The sequence below is a fragment of the Sinohyriopsis cumingii genome, chromosome 2 (assembly GCF_028554795.1).
Source record: "Sinohyriopsis cumingii isolate HCF-2022 chromosome 2, ASM2855479v2, whole genome shotgun sequence".
Lineage (NCBI taxonomy): Eukaryota > Metazoa > Mollusca > Bivalvia > Unionida > Unionidae > Sinohyriopsis > Sinohyriopsis cumingii.
Genome location: NC_142962.1, coordinates 27,826,862 through 27,847,454, shown reverse-complemented (window position 1 = coordinate 27,847,454; position 20,593 = coordinate 27,826,862).

Genomic DNA, 20,593 nt, shown 5'->3' with positions numbered 1-20,593 from the left:
ATAGGGATAAAAATATGAAAAATATTCCGTTTACAAAATTGTACAGCATACATGATTTGATAAACAACTGAGATTCACATAATTTCATTACAGAAAATATATTAAATATATTTTGTGTTATACGATCATAGCTTTGCAAAATACCGGTGAAGGTACTTATTGGAGTATGAGATCAACAGATTATCTACCCCTTGCAAAAGAATGCATTAAACAACGGTATTATTGCTAGGCATTGATTTCTTTGTACAGCTGTGAAGACAAAAAAGTGGGACAACACTCAGATGTGCTTTATATTCAATTACGGCTGTGTCTGACATTTTTTCGTCTCACTCCAGTAATTGTTACCTTATGTGTCACCATGACATTGCCTACAAATCAGATCAAACTTTTCAAGATTATGCATATCTGGGATGTTGCTTTTTAAAATTATTATATATTTTTTATATTGCACAATCTTATGTTCTCTTCCCTTTTCTGTATTCAAATGTTCCCTTCTGTATTACATTTAAGTGTTGCCTTCTCGGTTCTGTATTGTATTTAAGTGTCGCCTTCACCGTTCTGTATTGCATTTAAGTGTTGTCTTCTCGGTTATTATTGTTTTACGAAGAGTTTTACTTCGTAAACTCTAAGTCAATCCGTTTCTCAATTCCGAGAGAGAGAGAGAGAGAGAGAGAGAGAGAGAGAGAGAGAGAAGAAAGGAAGGAAGTTCAAGTCATTTAATGTAGTGTCACTCGATGATGAAGACGTGACTACATTCTTGGGGAATTGAAGGTACTCGGGATCGAGCTGCAAAAGACAGAGCCTGCTTGAGTTTCTGGCTAGCAAAACTTTATTGAAATACTCAACATGTAAACTTACATTTCAATATCAAACTACAACAAGCTCAATTTTCGAATATAAGAAATACATATAAAACTACGATATTCTTTCACTTACCAACATCATACTTGTATAATATCTGCCGTTTAGAATGTAATACAGATAATTAAATATCGAGTAAATTCACGATAGCAAAAGAATCTAAAATTCAATATTTCAGACTAATACCGTAATTGAAATATATTTTACTGAATTTATTCTAGAAAGTCAGCATATTAAACTCTATTATTTAAAGAGTATTTTATTTCTAAATTAATCATTACTGAGTATGAAGTTGGTAGCGAACGTTACTTTTACTATAATCAATAATATAATTATAAGTAAATATAAGTTCTTCAAACAATTAAACTTTCCGATACATTATATTAAGGAATAGCAAGAAAATATTTAAATAATCTAATGTTTAAACATACTGATGTTAGGTTAACATCTTAACACTAAAATTTCTTATAACACTAAAAATTCTTATGACACTAAAAATTCTTATAACACTAAAAAGTCTTATACTGTGAAAAACTGTACATAGACGGTTATCTTACCTGCAAAAGACAGAGCCTGCTTGAGTTTCTGGCTAGCAAAACTGGTGTCGACCCGCGGCTGGGCTTAATATACCCGCTTTCTTAAGATAACGCCAAATATGGCGTGTTCTTTAGCTCTTGCGTTTGGCCAGAATCTCAAAGCGAGGCTTCGTAGTCTCTTACAGATTATTGTCTAGGTCTATGTACATTATTACGTAAGTACTTCTGCAAGATCAGCACATTTGCCCTCCATGAGAATTTTTGGAATCTGTCTAGTTCGCTATTTTTATGACCTGATGAATGTACTCTCTTTCTGCTGAGTCTGAGATACAAGTAATGTTTTGTATAAGACGGTTCGTACTTGATCATAATAGCGTAATTATTGTTGAATAGTAGTATATAATTGTAACACGAATAAATGGATTAAATCTCAATATATTTAAGTAGAAGATTACTTTCAGTATGATTTATCAATTTACTTCTAATACAATTTAATCAAAACTTACTCTTAACACAATTTAGAGGAATTTCCAATCTTGTTACTTGTACTGAAAAATTCTGTCCTAATAATTGTATTTAAGTGTTGCCTTCTCCGTTATGTATTGTATTTAAGTGTTGCCTTCTAGATTCTGTACTGCATTTACGTGTTGTCTTCTAGGTTTTGTATTGCATTTAAGTGATGTCTTCTCGGTTCTGTATTGTATTTTAGTGTTGCCTTCTCCGTTCTGTATTGTATTTAAATGTTGTCTTCTAGGTTCTGTATTGCATTTAAGTGTTGCCTTCTCGGTCCTGTATTGTATTTAAGTGTCGCCATCTCGGTTCTGTACTGCATTTAAGTGTCTTCTAGGTTCTGTATTGTATTTAAGTGTTGTCTTCTAGGTTCTGTATTGCATTTGAGTGTTGCCTTCTCCGTTCTGCATTGTATTTAAGTGTTGTCTTCTAGGTTCTATATTGCATTTTAGTGTTGCCTTCTCGGGTCTTTATTGTATTTAAGTGTTGCCTTCTCGGGTCTTTTTTGTATTTAAGTGTTGTTTTTTGGTTCTGTATTGTATTTAGGTGTTGCTTTCTTGGTTCTGTAATGTAGTTAAGTGTTGCCTTCTCGGGTCTTTATTGTATTTAAGTGTTGCATTCCAGATTCTGTTGTGTAATTAAGTGTCGCTTTTGGGGGTTTTGATTGTATTTTTGTGTTGTATTTTCGGTTCTGTGTTGTATTTAATTGTTGCCTTCTCGGTTCTGTATTGTATTTAAGTGTCGCTTTCTAGTTTCTGTATCGCATTTTTGTTTTGTCTTCTTGGTGAGATATGAGGTAGCTATCGTTTACAGATTTCTTGTCGAATCATAATCCATCACATTGTGTGTCATAGGACGGTTTAAATGAAAAAGAAAAACGTAATGCAAGTTCATCATTTATAATTAAAATAACTGGGTTTTTCACACAAACGGGAACTTGGATGGAAAAGACGGTAATCACATGCGACATGGTTGGATGAATATAAATGGACCCCACAAATGATGTACATTCCACTGGTGAATAAGTCCCTACTTTGACAACAAATAGATCCGCATTGAGAGAGATGGCTGAATTGTTACCTATTTGATTAAAAGACACTTGAAATATTATTACAAAATTATAAACCGCGGGACTGTATTTGAAAGATAGACACTACATGCTGTGCGGAAAATAAGCACAGCCAGGTATGGTAGACCTCCACAATTTGTGTGTAAAATCATCAGTCTTGACACTTAATCATTGGTACCCCTTAATATAGATACTGACTGGCACTTTGCACATTGATCATACATGTGTCAAAAACGAACTGGAAAATGATTTAATGAATGGTGTCATTTGTTATTTATTCTTACAACCCACAGGTAGGGAAATTTACAGGAATTCTACATGTATGCATTCCCTCGCCGTATCTATGTTCTTACAGTTCTAGGTTTTAAAATATGTAACTGAAAGAAGTGAAACCAACAATTGAAGTAAAATCAGTAAGCAATTTATTTCTCTACAATACAAAGTGAAAATTTAAGGGACATCTGCACCACCACTGTGAACGAAAACCTACATGTCCTATGACTAGCCCCAAAAATATAGAATGTTCCAAATGAATTGCATTCTTGAATGTCCTGACATAAGACAAAGACGCAGTATAGAATATCTTTGATGAACGAGTTCACAGTAATTAAAAAATAGTGTAATAGTCAAAAAGCCAATGAACACTTTAAGAATGTCTTTAAAGAATTCACAATAATTCCAAAATAGTAAAGTAGTCCAAAAAGTCGATGAACACTTTGTAACCACTGCATACTTTAAAAAAGTAAATTCTGTCAAATGATTCCCCTATAGATGTTAAGGCAGAAATGCTCAATGATGATGTAAACGTCCTTAATATAACAATCTTAGACACAAAAAAGGAACAGGATGAGAGACAAAAGTTCATTGCTAGAACATTCTAATTTGTAAACAAGGCCAGGTCTTTTACTTAACGTTTAGAAAAGAACAAGGCAGAACTCAGGTAGACAAGGAATTTCCAAGGGTACAACTAATATTCTAAACTCATATCCAAGTAAAATATGTTTGCCAAGTAATAATTTTCTTAAAATACACTATCTACAATATTTCGACAAAAAAAATTAGGTCTGTATGATATTGTTTACAAAATGACCCATACAATCTATGATAATGTACAAAAGTCAAAAACACAATATATATATATATATATATATATATATATATATATATATATATATATATATATATATATATATATATATATATATATATATATATATATTATGCTTCTATTACGACAATAAAAATAAATATAAAAAAAATAACGTAAAGCATATTAACAAGGGAGTGGAAATATCCGTGTCTGAAAATGTAAAAGACGAATGTTTGTCTACGATAAACAGTTGCCGTATCAGATACAGCATTTAACTGTTTGCCGTATCAGGAAAGGTGTTAATTGTTTGCCGTATTAGATAAAGGAGTTAATTGTTTGCCGTATCAAATAAAGCAGTTAATTATTTGCAACAAAGAATAAGGAGCTGCTAATACAAATGTTTTACTGAGATGTATAGAGAATGTCTACGTTCCTTTTGAGTATACACAAGGAAATATTTAACGAGTAAACTGGAAGGTTTTCTTTATGCTCTGGAAATAATGCATTATATCTACTATAAAAGAAAAATGAAAAACTAAGAATTTCGTTTAATTACATATTTTTGAAGGCAAAAACGTCTACTTACATGGAATTTTAACAAATGTTTTGAGTGTGATTAATGCTGATTTGGCGATCAGAGCACTACCACAAAGTGCCATACTGACAGAATTTATTTTTCATTTTCTTCGATGCTCGTTTTAATTAGCCTTTAGTCAAGAGCCAGATCGTTCATGTATATATTCAACGAAATTGTTGAAAAATGCATCCTTGTTTGAAGTAACATTTTACTCGGAAGCAAGTCACTGATACAGCGACTTAAATGTTCCAACGATAATGTTTGTTGGATACAGACCTAAGTGTTTGCTTGATACAGCGACTTGTATTCATATAATACAGTGACTTAAATTTGTTCATGCGATACAGCGCCTTAAGCATGTTTATGCAGAGACTTAAGTGTTTGTAAGAAAAAGTGACTTACGTGTTCATATGATACGACACTTTCAGTGCGTTTATATGGTACAGCGACGTGCGTTTTTTCGTATACATATACTTAAGCGTTCGCACGATGCAGTGGCATGTGTTCATATGATACAACAATTAATGTGTTTAAATGATACAGAGACTTAAATGTTTGTAGGATATAGCAACCTTATATGTTCATATGGTACGGCGACTTATGTATGTTTATATAATGCAGCGACTTAAGTGTTCGTTGAATACAGGGAGTTTAGTGTTCGAAACATTTTCTTACCGATTCCAAGCTATTTCAATTGAGATCAAGCAATGTTCTGTCAACAGCACAATATGTCTTTCGAAAGTCAATAAAATTGGTGCAAGTAGATAAAGTTTTCCTTTTTTAGTTACTGTATTGGTCGTGAAAGTGAACACATCATCTGTGGTACATATTCACTTTTGAGCATTCCCAATCACATTACTCTCGCCCGCAAAGAACGCCTTTTGATGTGGACACATGCCCGCAAGGAACGCCTTTTGATGTGGACACATGCCCGCAAGGAATGCCTTTTGATGTGGACACAAGAGTATAGCTTACAACATATGGATGCTACCTCAATAATGTCTGGAGTGTCTGAAGTCTTTAACGTCTCTTACATTCCTGTAATTAGAATCGTACGGTTTAATTAGGAACGGTAATTATTATCTCATTTCTGTTATCTCATGACATCCAGCATGACGATATTTCTAGGTATATCATTAGAAAATTAAACTTCGAGCATTTTTTATTTCACTATTTTGGATATAATTCCAAACTTAACAAATACCATGCAAAAGAGGATTATTAATATCTGAGCACATCTGAGGCACGAGCGGACACTAATAACGCCTCGTCGTTACTGGCATGATTGCCATTTAACGACATTATGTTCACAAAACATCCATGTCGCTTTTGTCTCTTGAGAGCTTTTCATGAAGGCAGTTTATACCTTTAGGAACCAAATTACATATTATTGAATATGGTGATTGAAATCCCTTGGGCGTGAATGTTCCAAAAGATGCGTTAAGAATAAATGAAATAGTGTGATCTGAAACAATATGCTTCAACATTCAATATTGATAGTGTCAACATTTCAGCTTCAAATTAACATCGATGTATTTCTATGGGAACAATGACGCAAACAACACTGAGCATCTAATTTCATATAGAAATGTATCTGACAAGTTACAAATAGTGGTTTAATGTTGATTTCTAGGATACCTTTAAAATGCGGAAGGTTACATCATGAAGCAAATGACTAACTGGGGGAAGAAACTTTATGGTAACATGATATAAAAAATAGCAAGAGTTATTTGAAAATACCCTTCGAATTTGTTTTTCGTTATCAAATATGATTCAGCACCTAAAATTTACTTTAAAGTAAATTTGATGTAAGCATCTTCTTTCAAGAATACACATGCTTGCGCATTGTTTTGTTTCATTTTTAAGGGGAGATAGCCTGAATATAGAGGTGTGTGTGTGTGTGTGTGTGTGTGTGTGTGTGTGATCTGGATTTTTAACGTAGCTTTGACAATTTTTCAGTCATATCGCTACGATGTCTTCAGTGTGACAGTTTATAGTGATGTCTAGCACTGGGGCATCATGCCGCAGACATGTAGCATAATGTCCCACCCAGTCACATTATCCTGACACCAGGCCGACCAGTCCTAACACTAACCTCTTAATGCTGAGCGCCAAGCGAGGCAGCTGTTAGTACCATTTTTGTAAGTCTAGAGGGGAAACAGCCGACTAAGACCAAAATGGTCAATCACTGTACGTGCTCTAACGTAGGAAAATTGGTCGGAAATCTATTAGCTTTTTCTGAACGAATTGATGCTATTCAGTGCTTCTTTGGCATTGCCAAATACTTGAAATCGAATCAACGGCATTTGCTAGTCACGGTTCTTAGTATTCTCCGGTAAAAAGGTATACAGTCGTAACGTTGTCGGACAGTAGGTATGCATTCTTATTATTGTCCGCCAATAGGTATATATTCTTAATATTGTCCGCCAATAGGTGTTCATTCTTAGCATTGTCAAGCAATAGGTACACTTTCCTTTGTATTGTTCGGAAATAGGTATCCATTCATAACGTTGTCAGCCAGTAGGTATGCATTCTTAATATTGTCCGGTAATAGGTATACTTTCTTAGCATTTTCCGGTAAAAGGTATACTTTTTTAGTATTGTCCGGTAATATTTATACATTCTGTGTATTATCCGGCACTATATATAATACTGTCTTAGTATTGTCCCATAAAAGGTATGCATTGTTAATATTATCCGGTAATATGTCACAAATTCTTATACGTATATATTCTTAGAATACATTCTTAGAATTGTCCATTAGTAGATCTATATTTTTAATCTTGTCTGGTAGTAGGTATAGATTCTTTGTATTGTCCGGTAATACGCATACATTCTTGCGCCAGTATTCAATCAGATTTTGAAACATACTGTCAAACTTTGGCAGCGCCAAGACGCACGGAGTCCAAAAATAATTACTGAGCTTTATAACCAATTTTAATGCGGAGATGACAATAAATTATTTTAGCAGTCATTGTTTGTAATGAATAGCTCCATATTTTAACAAATGAACACAAGGATTGTTATAAATATATAATAAAATCAATAACAAAAAATAACATTTATTTTTCACAGGCGAAACTGTTAATAAAATAATGAAACAAAAAGTATGATGGGTATGATAAAAAAATAAATGTGTCACCATCGTCAAATTTAATATTTATGAGACACGGTAGTAGCAGAACTTGTATTGAAAACGCGTACAATGGAGTTCCTTTAACCAGTTTTGGATTTAACCAGTTTTGGGATGACACTTCAATGCAGCACAGCCAATCTTACGCGCAAATAAAATGCTACAGGATTAGATGGCAGCTTTTTCCGTGGCTAATTTAAACTTCTCCAGTGGAAGTAATACACTTTGTGTCAATGACATGATTTTAATGAGATATATATATAAATTCCCAATTAAAAAACATGAGATAATGTAACATGGTGGTTACTATGCTTGAAAATAACAATTATTCAACAAGTCATGTGTTCTGTTAATTCGGTTTGTATAGAAATGCTGTCTAATGGCTACTGGGGGAGGTGTCTGCTAACTGCTAAAACGGACAACCCATAAAACGACCCATTCCATGTTTGAGACACTGAAATTTCCAACAAACCCACTGAGTTCACAGGTTTAGGAAATATAAGTCAAACGACCACCGACTTCCCAGATTTAAAAAGGGTAAATCAAATGCGAAAGAAGGGCAAACTAGAACTTTCCAATTTGTAGTCCTGCATATTTGGAGTTTGTGATTAAGGAAGGAGACGGAGGAGAAATAGTTGGAGAAAACAAGTATTTGAACAGTTATAACGAGCAACACATTTGGTTATTCATTAGTTATTCACATGCAGGCGAAAGAGTGGGCTTTTTGTGTTGTTTTCTTTTTTCTTTTTTAAATTGGACGATGTGCTATCTGGTCCCTGCATTGCTAATATGTCCACTTCCTATACTGTGTTTCAGTTTTGTTTTATACTCTGACATATTGAATGAGAAACTCACTGACTTCAGTTGTTGCCCTTCAAACACGTTTCTCAAGTTTAGAAAATACGTAAATATTATAGATGAAGAAAGCAAAACAAAGAACCCTAAACCCCACTCCCCCCAAAGGCACGGGACTAATGTTAGAAAATCACGAAAAGCACTTTTTAAAAAAGTTTTCCAACAGTACCTTAAAACGTTTGCCTTGAAATTTGCTGTATGAAAATGTGCCATGCATTTGTCAAGTAATAATTGCAATGCCAGTAGCTGGTACAGGAAAGTAACATTTCCATTGGTCAGAATGTTACCACGTGATCAAAATGAATCTCGTTCATTTCTGTATGAACTGTAAGGAGAACTACTTTTCCACTTCTATAAATAGAGTCACATGTACAGCATAAGATAAACACTGCCATTTAAGGCAGACATTAAGTAAGCATTAAAAAAACAACAACATTCTAACAAACAAACAAAAAATAATTGAAAAAATTTGGCTTCCATTGGTTGAAAGACTGGTCTTATGATGACCTTATTGCGATCAAGCTGGACATCCCAAGTGCTATAAATAGCTACGTAACAGAAAAACCACAAACATGTATTACTACGCTCAATTAAGATTTCTGTTTTTTAATGATGCAAACAAAATAACATAACAAATAATTAAATTTTCAATTATAAGAGTTTAACGTTGTTTTTTCTGAGTTCATCTTGGTATAAACTGTCAGTTGCCGACTCACACAGCTTACATAACGCCCTTCGGGCGTTATTTGCCGTGTGAGTCGGCAACTGACAGTTTATACCACGATGAACCCAGAAAAAACAACGTTAAACTCTTAAATATAACTCATCTAATTAACACTTATCTAACATTTGTTGCATATATGATTCATGGTTTCAACCCGATTCAGTAATCATTGAAAGTAAAATATAATTTCTTTTTAGAAACAGCTTCATCTGACAGAATGTTACAGATAACCAAATGTTGTACATAAACATGAAATGATGCGGCAGTATATAATATTTTTGTGTGGTCCCTTCAAGAGAAATTTCAAATGTTGATTTAGTCACACAAATTAATAATAATAACCTTTCCCGTGTTTAACTTCATCTGTTACATTCATTTTAGTTATCATGTCATCAGTTTGACGGCGTCAACTAATTCACTCCTTTTTGATAGGATCATATTGTTGAAAGCCATGCAGTGGAAATGTGTCTGAGCCTGTAACATGTGGTTACTTAATTAACAAAACTATCTCGTTCATTTATCAAGACTGTGTTGATTTAATCTCCTAAATTGTTAGTATTTCACTGAATTTTCTGTTGTACTTTACCATAACTGGCTATTGCGCATTATTTTTTCGTTTTTTTTGTGAAAGGCTGACTCCAACACTTTATTCTAGCATTCTAGTTTACTTATTTGACTGTATTTCAAATATGATTAAGAATTACAGTACTATGCTATTAATGTAGCCCATAATACTACAGTAACATAATAAAATTTAAGTAATGCATGCCATAGGCCATAATACTACAGTAACATAACAAAATTTCAGTAATGCATGCCATAGGCCATAATACTACAGTAACATAACAAAATTTCAGTAATGCATGCCATAGGACATAATACTATAGTTACATAACAAAATTTCAGTAATGCATGCCACAGGCCATAATACTATAGTTACATAAAATAATTTCAGCAATTCATACCACAGACCATGATACTACAGTTGAAAAAAAAATTTTCAGCAATACATGCCTAAGGTCATATACTACAGTTACATAACATAATTTCAGTAATGTAGGCCATATACCATATACTACATTTACATTACGTAATTATAGCAATGCAGGTTATATGCCATAATACTAAAGTAACATAACATAATTTCAATAATGCAGGCCATAGATCATATACTACAGTTATGAACCGTAATTATAGTAATGCATGCCATAGGCCATAATACTAAGTCAATACAAAAATTTCAGTAATGAAGACCATATACCATATACTACATTTATATAACATAATTTCAGCAATGTAGGCCATAGACCATATACTAAAACTACATAACAGAATTTCAGCAATGTAGGCCATAGACCATATACTATAGTTACATAACGTAATTATAGGAATGTAGGTCATAGACCATATACTACAGTTATATAACATAATTATAATAATATGCAGATTATATGCCATAATACTAAAGTAACACACCGCTCCGGTGGCCTAGTGGTTAGAGCGTCCGCCTCGGATGCTGGAGGTCTTCGGTTCGATCTTCGGCAGACTTATACCAAAGACTTACAAAAATGGTACTAACAACTTCCTCGCTTGGCGCTCAGGTTAGTGTTAGGGCTGGTCGGCCTGGTGTCAGGATATTGTGACTGGGAGGGACATCACTCTACATGTCACTATAAACTGCCACAATGCAGACATCGTAGTGATATGACTGAAAAACTGTTAGAGCTAAGTTAAAAATCCAAATCACACACACACACACACAGTAAAGCAACATATCATAATTTCAGTAATGTAGGCCATATACCATAAACTACAGTTACAAAATTTATACGTAATTATAGTAATGCAGATCATATGCCATAATACTAAAGTTACATAAAATAATTTCAGTGATGCAGGCCATAGACCATAATACTAAAGTTACATAAAATAATTTCAGTGATGCAGGCCATAGGCCATAATACTAAAGTAACATAACATAATTCCAGTAATGTAGGTCATAGACCATATACTACAGTTACATAACGTAATTATAGTAATGCTGGTTATATGCCATAATCCTAAAGTAATATATCATAATTTCAGCAATGCAGGCCGTAGACCATAATACTAAAGTAATATAACATAATTTCAGTAATGTAGGCCATAGACCATATACTACATTTATATAACATAATTTCACTAATAAAGGCCATATAACATATACTACAGTTACATAACATAATTTCAGCAATGTAGGCCATATACCATATACTACATTTATATAACATAATTTCACTAATAAAGGTCATATATCATATACTACAGTAACATAACATAATTTCAGTAATGTAGGCCATATACCATATACTATAGTTACATAACGTAATTATAGTAATGCAGGGTATATGCCATAATAATAAAGTAACATATCACAATTTCAGTAATGTAGGCATAGACCATATGCTACAGTTACATAACGTAATTATAGTAATGCAGGTCATAGGATATAATACTAATGTAACATAACATAATTTCAGTAACGTAGGCCATAGACCATATACTACAGTTACATAACGTAATTATAGTAATGTAGGTCATAGGCCATAATGCTAAAGTAACATATTTTCAGTAATGCAGGTCATAGGCCATAAGCTACAGTTACTAACGTAATTACAGTAATGTAGGCCATAGGCCATATGCTACAGTTACTAACGTAATTACAGTAATGTAGAGTGTCTTATTACAATAAATTAACACTTCGAGAAGGTTGGAAAAAAATTGAGAAATAAAAATCAACCATAACAGTAATATGTAGCAAGATGAAAGAGGGACTGCATCATATAGATGTTATATTATGGTATGGTGGGGGAAATATTACTGATTTATTGTTGTTAATAATAGAGTTTACACATCCACTTGCTCTCTTCTGTGTAATCTAGAAAGACTTTGTGTAAGTTGAGATATAATGACTGGATTCATAGTCATCATAAAAGAATACAAGATTTCTTTACATGAGGGTTGTTTGCTAAAAACATGACTGGTAGGAATCTGCTTCTAAGAACTGTATGACACGGACATTTCAAACGAAATGACATGCATCTTCAACTGGGCTTTCATTTCCAAACAGACGTTGATTAGGAGGGTTGGCATTATGCAGTCCATTACCTATAGCCAAATTATCGGCAGAACATCAGAGTATGGGTAATGCATTTAATTAATTGGATAAATATGTTTATTGATGATGTTCGAATTATGAATTCTTTAAAATTTGCTATATTCAAGCATAACAATATTTGTCTAATATATGGAACATTTAAAATTTAAGTCATGTATGTTGGTAAGATGAACAAGTAAACAGAAAGTAAATTCACACTTATGACATCGTTATGCATATCTTCAATAACTTTCAAGTCCAACCGCATTGTTGCCATGCCTGCATATCTTCAAGACTAACCGCATTGTTGCCATGCCTGCATATCTTCAAGTCTAAAAGCATTGTTGCCATGCCTGCATATCTTCAAGTCCAACCACACGGTTGCCATGCCTGCATATCTTCAAGTCCAACCACACGGTTGCCATGCCTGCATGTCTTCAAGTCTAAAAGCAATGTTGCCATGCCTGTATATCTTCAAGACTAACCGCATTGCTGCCATGCCTGTATATCTTCAAAACTAACCGCATTGTAGCCATGCCTGCATATCTTCAAGTCTAAAAGCATTGTTGCCATGCGATCATATCTTCAAGTCTAAAAGCATTGTTGCCATGTCTGCATATCTTCAAGTCCAACCGCATTGTTGCCATGCCTGCATATCTTCATGTCCAACCGCATTGTTGCCATGCCTGTATATCATCAAGTCTAAAAGCATTGTTGCCATGCCTGCATATCTTCAAGACTAACACCATTGTTGCCATGTCTGTATATCTCCACGTCTAACATCATTGTTGCCATGCCTGTATATTTTCAAGTCTTCAAGTCTAGCAGAACTGTTGCCATGCCTATATATATTCACGTTTAACAGCATTGTGGCAATCCCTGTATATCCTAAGGTCTAACCGTATTGTTACCTAGCCTGTAAATCTTCAAGTCTAAGAGCATTTTTATCACGCCTGTATATGTTTAAGTCTAGCGACATTGTTGTATATGCTTGTATTTACTCTAGTCTAACCGCATTGTTGTTATGCCTGTATATCATCAAGTCTAATAGTATTTTTACCATGCCTATATATTTTAAGGTCTAAAAGAAATATTCACATGCCTGTATATATTCAAGACTAACATCATTGTTGCCATGATTGTATCCCTTCAAGTTGATTAAAGTATAATCATTCACTCGCAGGAGCTTTATTTGTTGCCCGGAATGCATACGGGTTGTCCTGTGATTCCAAATTATATCATTTACAAGAAAATATGTATTGCAGTTGTGTAGGAATTTTAAATGTGTACCATTATAGACAGGAAAACGATACATGTAACAATTTAAAGAAAACCTGCAGGTATGTTTTTGATTTTATGTTACGACGTAAATTGTTCTTGTACTTTTATTTTAAAGAAAACCTCTCTTACAGATCAATTGTTACAAAACGTACGGTACCATATGAACAATTTAGAAGCTATGTTTCGTTTTGTTAGTAAATGTACGGTACCATATGAACAATTACATAGTTATGTTTTGTTTTGTTAGTAAATGTATGTTACCATATGAACAATTTAGAAGTCATGTTTCGTTTTGTTAGTAAACGTACGGTACCATATGAATAATTTCATAGTTATGTTTCGTTTTGTTAATAAATGTACAGCACCATATTAATAATTTCATAGTTATGTTACGTTTTGTTAGTAAACGTACGGTACCATATAAACAACTTAATAGTTATGTTTGGCTTTGTTAGTAAACGTAGGGTACCATATGAACAATTTAGAAGCTATGTTTTGTTTTGTTAGTAAACGTAGGGTACAATATGAACAATTTCATAGTTATGTTCCGTTTTGTTAGTAAACGTACGGTACCATATGAACAATTTAGAAGTTAAGTTTCGTTTTGTTAGTAAACGTACGGTACCATATGAACGATTTCATAGTTATATTTCGTTTTGCTAGTATACATACGGTACCATATGAACAATCTAGAAGTTATGTTTCGCTTTGTTAGTAAACGTACGGTACCATATGAACAATTTTATAGGTATGTTTGGTTTTGTTAGTAAATATACGGTACCATATGAACAATGTCATAGTTATGTTCCGTTTTGTTAGTAAACGTATGATACCATATGAACAATTTTATAGTTATGTTTGGTTTTATTAGTAAACGTACTGTACCATATGAACAATTTCATAGTTATGTTTGATTTTGTTAGTAAACGTATGGTACCATATGAAAAATTTAGAAGTTATGTTTCGTTTTGTTAGTAAACGTGCAGCTTCTCCATGACTGAATTAATTTGAGACACCCAAATATTCGGATATTAAAATGCCCAGAATTAGCATTAATCACCAAACACAAACCATTTTGTCTGTGTGTGTGATTTGGATTTGTAACGTAGCTTTAAAAAATTTTCTGTGATATCGCTACGATGTATGCAGTGTGACAATTTATAGTGATGTCTAGCACTGGGGCATCAAGCCACAGACATGTAGCACAATGTCACACCCAGTCACATTATCCTGACACCAGGCAAACCAGTCCTAACACTAACCTCTTAATGCTGAGCGACAAGCGAGGCAGCTGTTAGTACAATGTTTGTAAGTCTTTGATATGACTCGACCGGGGATCGAATCCACGATCTCAAGCATCCAAGGCGGATGCTCTAACCATTTGCCCACCGGAGCAGTATCAAACCATTTTCTATTTATCGCTCTTATACAAGTCGCTAAAAATTGCATTCTACGTCATTTATCTTATTATGTTCATTATTACTATCATATTTGTTTTACGTCAAATCCGTTTCCGTGATCATATTTAGTAGACATCTATTTCATCCCTATATTATTATGCAGCCTTCAATAAATACAAAAAATAATTTTGTCAATAATCGAAAATTTGAATAATCAATCACTGATGTATATTATTTAACTAATGTACACTAACGGTCATTCAAATTCTGTCCAAACTTAAGATCCACCGGGCATTTAAATAGAACGTACAACAGCCATCAATGGAAGCTCTGTTGCTGGCTTTCTTTATAAAATGTAATTTAAACAGAGTATAAACAGTGGTTAGTGGTGGCAGAGGCGGCGTTAGGAGTACGCGGGGCCTAGGGCCGACCATGACCGCGTGGGGCCAGAGTATAAGTATCTCGACTGGTATGCTACTGCAAACACTGATTATGTCTAGACTAGATCAACTTTCGCGATTTGGCGCACGAATTTAGTTTTTTCATTATTCATAAAATGTTAGGCCTGAAGCGTGGGGCCCCCCTCAAGAGCGGGTCCTGCGGCGGTCGCCCTACTTGCCACTCCCAAACGCCGTTCATGAGTGGTGGCAATGGTCCTGGCTTTCACTACCAAATATCATAAAAATAGATGTACAACAACCATCAATGGTAGCTATGTTACTGGCTTTGTTTATGAAATGTCATTTAAATAGAGTATAAACAGTGGTTAGTGGTAGATATGTTCATGGCTTGCACTACCAAATGTTATAAAAACAGATGTACAAAAACCATCAATGGTAGCTCTGTTTCTGGCTTTCTTTATGAAATGTAATTTAAATAGAGTAAAAACAGTGGTTATCGGTAGCTATGTTCCTGGCCTTGACTACCAAATGCCATAAAAACAGATGTACAAGAACCATCAACGGTAGCTCCGTTCTTGGCTTGTACTATAAAAGGTCATTTAAATAGAATGTAAAACAGCTATTAGTGGTAGCTCTGCCACAAGCTTTTTCTTTGAAATGTCATTCAAAACTTGTGCAAAACCGCCATCAAATACAGCTCTGCCCCATGCTTTCTGTATGAAAGGTTATTTCAAATCACAGCCAGTGCATTTTTCCTGTCTTGAGAGGTTCCCATGAGGTCATATGAAAACTGATTCCAGAATTGTTTCGGAGGTAAGTGTCATTATATATTAACATTGTTGTTAGTTGGTGCTTTATTCCAGTCAGCATACTAATAAAAACAAAGACTAAATTTTTAAGAAAGAGCTCTTATTAATAACCCAAAGGAAATCTCCAATTATTTTAATCAAATTAATAAATTCCACTGGTATGCATTCCGAAAACTATGTTCCATATCACAGTAGTATAATCTTAATTCGAGGCTTTGATTATATGCCTCATGATATAAGAAAGACGACAGGCACCGATCAGAACCATTGTATACAGGTTAAAAGTCTAAGATCTATATGTAAATATTGTCTTAATTATGGAAAACGTCATTTTCGTAGACTTGTTTTCAAGAAGCTTTAACGATGAAAATTTCAAACTGAATTATTTCGCTTCTTGTAATTTGAAATATTCAACTTAGTTTTGGGACATACAATCAGAAATGGTCTACATGAAATCGCAAATGATTTTAAAATTTTAATGATAGTAATATTCGATGAGATTTTAATGACTGTAGTATACGTTGAGACTTTAATGACTAATATACGTTGCAAATTTAATGACTGTAATATACGTTGAGAATTTAATGACTAATATACGTTGAGAATTTAATGACTAATATATCTTGAGATTTTAGTGAGTGTACTATACGTTGAGATTTTAATGACTAATACACGTTGAGAATTTAATGACTAATATATGTTGGAAATTTAATGACTAATATATGTTGGAAATTTAATGAATAGTATACGTTGAGAATTTAATGACTAATACACGCTGAGAATTTAATGACTAATATATGCTGGAAATTTAATGAATAGTATACATTGAGAATTTAATGACTAATATACGTTGAGATTTTAGCGACTAATATACGTTGAGATTTTAATGACTAATATATGTTGGAAATTTAATGAATAGTATACGTTGAGAATTTAATGACTAATATATGCTGGAAATTTAATGAATAGTATACGTTGAGATTTTAACGACTAATATACGTTGAGATTTTAATGACTAATATACGTTGAGATTTTAATGACTAATATACGTTGAGATTTTAATGACTAATATACGTTGAGATTTTAATGACTAATATACGTTGAGATTTTAATGACTAATATACGTTGAGATTTTAATGATTGCAGTATACGATGAGAAAGCTAGGAATACCCAGACAGACCATTCATCTGGTTGAATGAACGTGTGTGAATTAATAGCCATGCATTATAGTTTTGCTGTATATTAAATGAAATCATTGAAATTATGCAAATAGCTGAGATAAATAGTATCTAGGACTTGACACTGTAGGTATTTGATAAGTATCCATTCTACATTTAGTAATAACCCTTGTAACCTAATAACGCAAACACATCCTGGAAGCATTACTTTTTGTGCTATCTAAGAATCAATTTAAATACTTCATATATTACAATTTTGATTTGTTTAACAGTTTTGTAGTTGTCGTTTTTCAATCTGTTTTAATGCCTGTATTTTCCACCAACCTGATACAATTTAATTCATGTTAGATTTTACATTACCAACTACGACTATCATCTGGATATAAATGTGACTCTTACAGTAAATTACAAATATTCAGTGTTTCATGTATATGACAATTCACTCCCCTGTTATAAGAGACCTGCCAGTAGTACTGTATATATTAAATGTGGGAAGAGACGGAATGTTCATGCAAATAATATACTGTGTTAATTACGCAATGACCGCGCTCAATTTCTTGGTCAATCTTTTTATAGTTAAGCACTCATCACCTTGCGTAATCGGTCATAAAAAATTTGTTTTCTCAATTCTAATTAACCCTTTCTAAATCCTGGAAATTTGTACAATATATTTGCAACTTGACACTGCGAGGCGGATTTACCACTCTGCTATGCACAATACATTTTTGTTCTCGGAAAAGCTGCAAAATGATAAAACCTGGAATTACATTTTATTATGTTTGTGCAACATTAAAAGAAGCACATTATGTTGTACATAAAGGTTTCTTCTTTAAATATCAGGTTGGTTATTAAAGGTGTCTAATCGCAAGCGCGACATCATGCTTATTTAAGTATTAATGATGATTGGAAAGAGTAACCTCTTTCATTTAACGACACCCCCCCCCCAGGATATCCACGTGCAGAATCATCCTATTAGCGTATGCCTGACCAAGCTTACATTTTATTTTACTAAAAGTGTAATTTTCTTGCAGTTAAGAGCTTGGGTCATTTGTGAAACATATATGAAATACTAGTCTTGTTTCTAAACGGTTCATTTCTTCACAAATTTAATTGACAGATTATTTATATGTAAACAACCGAAATGTTTTTACATTCGTAAATTCTGTCCGTGGAAAAGATTAGTTTTATTTCCAGCCTTTTATTTGTGATTTGTTCTTAAAAGACACGAAAGGGATTGTAGATTAGAAATTTGATGTAAAATGACAATACGGCTTGCAGATCAGGACTTTGATGTGAATTGACAAGACTGCTAGCAGATCAGGACTTTGGTCTAAAATGACGAGACGGGTATCGCATATCAGGACTTTGATGAAAAATCACAAGACCGCTTGTAGATCAGGACTTTGGTCTGAAATGACAAGACAGGGATTGCAAATCAGGACTTTGATGTCAAATGACAAGACGGGGATTGCAGATCAGGACTTTGGTCTAAAAGGACACGACGTGTATCGCAGATCAGGACCTTGAATTTAAAATGACAAGACTGCTTGCAGATCAGGACTTTGATTAAATATGACAAAATTAAGTTTTCTTGAGCACTTAGTCTTAATTGCGTACCAGAAATGGTCTACAAATATAACATTTTTATTGTGTGTATTTGATGGAGTCATACACATTTCCTCTCGTTTCTGCAAAATCCTTGAAACATACATTGAAAAATTAAGAATTACTCATTTTTTTTTTATTAACTTCATCAATGTACACTGCAAACTTGATGCATGCCTTTCTTACATTTTAATTCGTACTTCAAACGTTCATAAAATGTACTAACATAAGGCACTTATTGTTATTCTGTTCTCGTCGCATGTAACGATACAAGACTAAACAGAAGCTAAACACAGTTCCAAAGAAAATATACGAAGACAAGAATGATCATTCGAATCAAGCAGAATTTATTCATATTCGCCAAATAAAATGAACAGTCTGTAGTATATATGAGAGCATTGTAAAACTGAAAGAAAACATGGAAATACAGTATTCATTACATCACTGAATACTGAGGGCGTGCATTCTGACACATACACTCGATGATATGTAGTGTGTATCCCTTTAAATTTGACCATGAATATACAAATCTGTATGCGTCTATATATTAACAATGACTCATTTATACTGATTTACTAAAGTCTTGCATCACTGCATGTCTTTAAACAAGCTGCAATTTGCCATCAAATAAAACTACAAATGTTATATCAAATGCAAGAACGGCTTATTTTATTGCTGTCTGAAATACAAAACTTCACATATGAATGGCAGACTTCACATTTGAATAGCAAACTTCACATCTGAATGGGAGACTTCACATTTTAATGACTTTGTTTTACAGAATGCGTCCTCATGCACGCCATTAGACCATTACCGACTGGCATTATACAACACTTACTATAAAGGTAAGTAAACCTTTAACCTTTAATAAGTACTCAAGATATAGTTGTTCACTTCTACAAAGAGAGTGGATAGAACTAGAAAACGCGGAGCTCGACAATGGGCTCTAGCTGAACAGAAAATGGCGAATTGGACAGGGAGCTTTCCACTAGCGATCACGGGACTTTTACTCTAAAAAAAAAACATATAGTATACTCTCGATACCAGATAGCATAAAAAGTAAAAAACAAAACAAAACATTGTGTGAGACAGAACAATTGTCTTTTGCAAGAATTGCAGAACCAACTGATGATTTTCGTTCTTAGAGGTGAGAGGTTTATGCCAGGTTTTACAGGAAATTATTTTTGTTGAAGAAATACAACTGCAAAAGTGAGAAGGTTCCTTTCTTGGGTCAGTATGTAATACTTCATCATTACTGTGTAAACTGCAATAAAAATAGTCATTGTAATTTTTAAAAACTACCAACAAAATTCGTGGTGTGGTAAAAGCTGTATCGACTAAATTTCATCCCGATAATTCTAGACTTATAAAATAATTAGGATGCTTTGGAAAAATATTGAACAATATGATAAGGAAAAAGAATTATA